Below are 6,847 nucleotides of genomic sequence, written 5' to 3' on the forward strand. Positions count from 1 at the left end.
ATGGACCATACATCTACTATTGGCAAAAAGACTCTCTGGCTTGCAGGAACAAAAACAAGTCTGTCACAGATGGAGAAGAGTGTCTCTGATATGATACTTAATAATGCAAAACAGATTGTGGCTGAACTCAATTCCAAATCTTCAAGTGAGCTTATCAGCCAAGAGAGAATGAGCATACCACAGGTACCACAGGAGAAACCACATTTATCTACAGAGATCATATTTTACAAAGTTCAGCCATCAAAAGAAACTGATATATTAATGAATGCCAATAGTAGTGACTTGAACAAAGAAGATGCCACAAGCGTCAGTTTTGTTACCACAAAAATCTGTGTCTGATGAAGAGAAAATCTTGTCTGAAATCCAAGAGGAGAAATAAACACTAGAAGAATTAAAGCTGACTATAGACAAATTCCTCCCAATCTCACCAGAAGTGGCTAATAACCAAGAATCTTTAGAGGAAGATGAAGATTATTTTGCAGAAGACGTTTCAAGAGACAAAGACTATTTCATGTCACTGGGTTCTCTGCCAAGCAACCTTCAGCCCCAAGCATATAAGTATGCTGTGGAAAATATTGGGGGCGGGGGGGTGGGGGTGGCGCAGAGCCAAGATAGTAGAGGAAAGGCAGGGATTCACCTAAGCTCTCCCAAAACCCCTCCACAGACCTTTAAATAGTGCCCTAAAACAAATTCTGAAACATCAGAACCCACAAAAGGACAGGGTAAATCAATTTTCTAGCCCAAGACAACTTAAAAGGTTGTCAGGATGTTAAACCTTCCCCCTCAAATTATTTAAAAAACAACAACCACCACCACCCAGGACCTGAATGTCACATGTCATTTCAATTGCTTTCCACCATAAGCCTGAAATAGCATTAAGAGATGAAGCCGGCACAGACCAGGCCCCAGCAAACCAGGAGAGGACCTTGGAAGTGACTGAATCAGCAGCAGCAGCAGCTGTTTCCAGAGCTATCATGCCACAGATGGTAAGGGGGTCAAATTGGTCAGAGGATTACAGAGGTCTCTTTGAGAACACTAGAGACAGGAATCTGTTGCTTTGCCCGCACTTGAATCCTTGGTGGCAATCCCACGGTGAGAAGGAGCACTAGTACAGCAAAGCTTGTAACCACAGTGGAACAGGGACCCTCATCACAGTTCCAGGGCAGAAAAGAGTGCTTGTGGTCATTCACAGACCACAGCACAGGCCAGGAGAGTAGGAAATACCTCTCCTTAGATCATACTGCCTTGGAAGAAATGAAAACTTACAAGTCACCAGAAGTATCTCTGAAAACAGCTGCACAAAACCCCTGAAGCTTGGGAGAGTGTGCCCTCCACACTGAAAACAGGGCCCCACTTTAGCAAAAAGCTAAAAGTCAAGAAATAGGCTGGGGAAATGAGCAAACAACAGAAAAAAATTCTGACTATAGAAAATTACTATGGTGACAAGAAAGATCGAAACACATGCTCAGAAGAAGACAACAAAGTCAAAACTCTTACATCCAAAGCTTCCAAGAAAAATATGAATTGGTCTCAGGCCATAGAAGGACTCAGAAAGGATTTTAAAAATCAAGAGAAGTGGAGGACAAATTGGGAAGATAAATGAGAATGATACAAGAAAATAATGAAAAAAGAGTCAATGGCTTGGTAAGAGAGACACAAAAAAAAAAATACTGAAGAAAATAGTACCTTAAAAAAACAGAATAGGCCAAATGGTAAAAGAGACACAAAAATCCAATAAGAAGAAGAAAGCTTTGAAAAGCAGAAGTGGGCAAATGGAAAAACAGGCACAAAAATTCACTAAAGAGTAGAACTCCTTAAAAAATAGAATTGGCCAAATGTAAAAGGAAGTACAAAACCTCACTGAAGAAAATAATTCCTTAAATTCTGAAAAAATTAGAATTGAGTGAATGGAAACTAATGAGAAATCAAGAAACAATTAAACAAAACCAAAAGAATGGAAAAATAGAAGACAATGTGAAATATCTCACCGGAAAAACAACTGACCTAGGAAATAGATCCAGGAGAGGTAATTTAAAAATTATTGGACTTCCTGAAAACTATGCTCAAAAAAAGAGCCTAGACATCTTCTTTTAAGAAATTATCAGGGAAAACTGCCCTGATATTCTAGAACCAGAGGGTAAAATAGAAATTGAAAAAAATACACTAATCACCTCCTGAAAGAGATCCCAAAATTAAAATTCCCAGGAATATCACAGCCAAACTCCAGAGTTCTCAGCTCAAGAAGAATATATTACAAGTAGCCAGAAAGAAATAATTCAAGTACTGTGGAGCAACAATTAGGATAACACAAGATGTAGCATCTTCTACATTAAAAGATCAGAGGGCTTGGAATATGATATTCTGGAAGGCAAAGGAGTTAGGATTACAACCAAGGATCACCTACCCAGCAAAACTGAGTATAATCCTTTGGGGGAAAAATGGACGTTCAATGGACTTTAAAGCATTCCTGATGAACAGACCAGAGCTAAATAGAACATTTAACTCAAATACAAGATTCAAGAAAAGCATGAAAAGGTAAACAGGAAAGTGGAATCATAAAGGACTTAATAAGGTTTAACTGTTTACATTCCTACATGGGAAGATGATACTTGTAACTCATAAGAAGTTTCTCATTAGTAGGACAGTTAGAAGGAGTATATGTAGAAAGAGGCCACAGGTATATGATGGGATGATATCTTTAAAAATAAAATTAAGGGATGAGAAAGAAGAATGTACTGGGAGAAAGGGAAAGGGAGAGGTAGAATTGGGTAAAGTATCTCACATAAAAGGGGCAAGAAAGAGCTTTTACAGTGAAGGGGAAGATGGGGGAGGTAACGGGGAATACTTGAACCTTACTCTCATCAGAATTGGCTTAAAGAGGGAAAACACACACACACTCAGATGGGTATAGAAATCTATCTTACCCTACAGGAAAGTAGGAGAGGAAAGAGATAAGACAAGAGAAGAGTGCTCATAAAAGGCCAGGTGGATTGGGGAGATGGTAGTCAGAAGCAAAACACTTTTGAGGATGGCCTGGGTAAAAGGAGAGAATAGAATTAACTTGCGGGGGGGAGATAGAATGGAGGGAAATACTGTTAGCAATCATAACTGTGAAAAAAATTTTGGAGCAAGTTTCTCTGATAAAGGCCTCATCTCTCAAATATATGGGGGAATGGGTCAAATTTGTAAAAATAAGAGCCATTTCCTGATTGACAAATAATCAAAAAATATGAAGTCACTTTTCAGATGAAGTATTTAAAGTTATCTATAGCTATATTAAAAATGCTCTAAATCACTATTGATTGAAGAAATGCAAATTAAAACAAAACTGAGGTACTACTTCACACCTATTAGATTGGCTAATAGGATAGAAAAGGAAAATGACAAATGTTGGAGGGGATGTGGGGAAATTGAGATACTAATTTACTATTGGTGGAGTTGTGAACTGATTAAAACATTTTGGAGAGCAATTTGGAACTAGGTCCAAATATTTATAGCAGCTCTTTTCTGGTGGCAAAGAACTGGAAATTGAGGGGATGCCCATCAACTGAAGAATGGCTGAACAATTGATGTTTGTGATGGAATACTATTGTGCTATAAGAAATGATGAACTAGATGCTCTCAGAAAAATCTGGAAAGATTTACATGAACTGATGCAAAGTGAAATAAGTAGAAGCAGGAAAACACTGTATACATTAACAGCAATATTGTAAGATGATTAACTGTGAATGACTTAGCTATTCTCAGCAATACAATGATCTAAGACAACTCTGAAGAGCTTATGATGAAAAATGCTATCTATTCCCAGAGAAAGAACTGATGGAGTCTGAATACAGATCAAAGCACACTTTTTTTTTACTTTCTTTATTTTTCTTGGGGTTTCATTTTGGTCTATGTTTTCTTTTGCCGCATGATTAATACAGTAGTATGTTTTACATGACTACACATGTATAACTTATTATCAAATTGCTTGCCTTCTCATTGAGGGCAGTGGTAAAAGAGAGAATTGGGAACTCAGTTTTTAAAAAAATGTTGAAAAATAAAATACTAAATTTTTAAAAAAGTATTACTTAAGCATAAAAAATAAAATAGCAGAGGTGCCAAGTATGACATCAGAGAACTCTTGTACCAGCTCTATAAAGCAACTGAATTGACTTACCAAAGCAAGCAAGGTTCTGAGGATCAACAAAATTACCGTAAGACATTATTTGATCTGTGGATCAAGTGGAATAGGAGCCAGTCAGAAGATGTGGATGATGATACACAGTTCCTGGAAACCCAGACTCTGGGCATGTCCTGTAGCATTGCCCTGAAATTAGTCAGTCGACCTTCATGGACCTCATGCCTAAAGTCCAAGGTCTGCCAAGAAGTCTACAAGACAAGTTCTAACAGGCCTATTGTGACATTCAGGAGCTTCATACCACCTTTTCCCTAAGTAATGGGTGCAAAGCTCTAGACAAGCATCATCTGACCCAGAGCCAGTTTAAGCTGACCTAAGCCCAGGGAAGTATAGAAGAATTGTGTGGTTTCTTAGAAAATAGCATTCCTTCTGGTTGGATTGTAGGACCATGTTTCCCCTCTGAATATCCCTTCCCAAGTGATAACACTCCCTAAAGAAAAAAAAAATCTTGAATTGTGATATGGAATCAGACTGATACTTCCAGATTCCTGTCAAGCAGTCTTGTGCTAGTTTGTAGTTAATAACTATACTCTGTATACTTTTCAGATTACAAAAATAAAGTTGAATTGAAAAAGTTTTTTTAAAAGCCAGCAAAGACTCCATGAAACAATAATATTAAAACAAAGTCACATGAGTGAACGAAAACCAAAAAAAATAAGTTATCTCATAGCAAAAACAACTGACATGGAAAACAGATTGAGGAAAGATAATTTAAGAATCATCAGACAACCTGACGACTGTGACCAAAAAATAGCCTAGATACATTTCACAAAATCATAAAATTTCCCAGACCTCTACAGACTAGAGGGTAAAGTAGAAATAAAAAAAATCCACTGTTTACCTCCTTAAAGAAACCCTCAAATGAAAAGTGTCAGAAATATTACATTCAAAATTCAGAAATTCCAAGTTTAAAAAATGTATTACAAGCAACCAGAAAGGAAACAGTCAAGCACTGAGAAGATATAGTCAGTGTGACACAAAATTTAGCTGTCACCACTATAAAGAACTGGAGAACTTGGCTTTTGATATTCCAGAGAGGAAAAAATATATGCTTACAACCAAGAATAACTTACCTAGCAAAACTGAGTATAATCCTACAAGGAGAAAATGGATCTTTATTGAGATAGAGGACTTCTAAGCATTTCTAATGAAAATACCAGAGTAGAGAAAAACTTGAAATATAAACACAGGAGTCAACTGAAACGTAAAAAGATAATCGTGAGTGAGCAATCATAAAGGACTAAACAAGAATAAATTATTTACATTCTAGGGGAATGAGGAAATGACACATGAATCCCCTCAGAACTCTATAATTATCAAGGGTCATAGAGTGAGTCTAATTTGACATAGGCCCTAAGAATGGTTCATTTGTATTTTTATGATCTTAAAAGAAGAATGGACGAGAATGGTCCTGCCCATATCATAAGCAGAGCATAAAGCCACTTATATTCATATAATCTTAAAGTGGGAAGAGTCTTTTAAAACCATTGAACCCAACTGATCACTGGATTTGGGATTTCCTTCTACTATATTCCTGAAATATGGTCATCTACCAAGCAACAAGAAATTGAAGATCTCACCATGTCACAGTCACAAGGCTTTTTTTTTTCTTTTGTTGGAAAAGGTCAGAGTGTTAGAAAGTTCTTCCTCATAAAAATTGGCATTTATGAGTTATATTACAGTTCACACAGTTTTTCATATACACTGTCTCATTTGAGCCTTACAACAACTTACCGTATTTTCCTGTGTATAAGACACACCTTAATTTTGGGGCCCAAAATTTGAAAAAAAAAATGTATTACATAAAGTTATTGAACTCAAGTTTTATTCATCTGCTCATAGCTTTCAGGCATCTTTTGGGCAAGTCTGGTGCATGTACGCATGCTTAGTCCATTCTGTTTCATGAACCTGAAGCACCAGTTGTATCCTCCTTTGAAATCAGTAACTTCTTTTTCATCAGCAATTCTTGCCTCATGATGAACGATCTTTGTGGACACAGAAATTCCAAATGCCCTTTGCTCTTCAATCCATATCTTCAATTCCCTCTCTAAATCAGGTCATTTTGCTGACTTGCCTCTCAAGGCCTTCTTCTGCCATGGCATTTTCAATAGGATTTCTTCTTCCCATAGCCAGTCTCGGATTGTTTTCTCAGTTGGAGGAGGACCAAATTTAAGTCCAGCAGCATGATTTCCATTCACTCTTGCAAACTGGATCACTTTTAAATTGAATTCAGCACTGTATGAAAATCTTTTCTGAGCCATTTCTGGGCAGAATGTGGCAAAACATAACCTAATATACCAGTAACAAGTGTGAAACAATGAGAGCAAAGACAACAAGCACAAAAAAGCAGGAAATACAAGTAAAAAAAAAAACTACAACCACTGTATAAGACGCACCCAGTTTTTAGACCCCAAATTTTTTCGAAAAGGGGTGTGTCTTATACATGGGGAAATATGGTATACTGTGGGCAGGAAGGTACCATAGGACCTCAGAACCCCCTCATTTTACAGATGAAGAAGGGAAAAACCTCAGAACAGGAAGCCACTTGCCCAAGGTCAAGGAGGTAGTATCAGAGCGGGGATTTAAACCCAGCTTCTCTGATTCCAGACCAAGTGTTCCCTCTATTGTATCACTATATCCATGTTATAGGTAAGGAAACTGAGACAG

The 6,847-nt window shown here is 37.3% G+C and overlaps 1 pseudogene; it reads left to right on the top strand.

The window, feature by feature from the left end:
• LOC118857690 lies at positions 1-4,614 on the top strand (annotated as a pseudogene).
• Positions 4,615-6,847: the final 2,233 nt, after the last annotated feature.

The sequence above is a fragment of the Trichosurus vulpecula genome, chromosome 7 (genome assembly GCF_011100635.1).
Source record: "Trichosurus vulpecula isolate mTriVul1 chromosome 7, mTriVul1.pri, whole genome shotgun sequence".
Classification (NCBI taxonomy): domain Eukaryota; kingdom Metazoa; phylum Chordata; class Mammalia; order Diprotodontia; family Phalangeridae; genus Trichosurus; species Trichosurus vulpecula.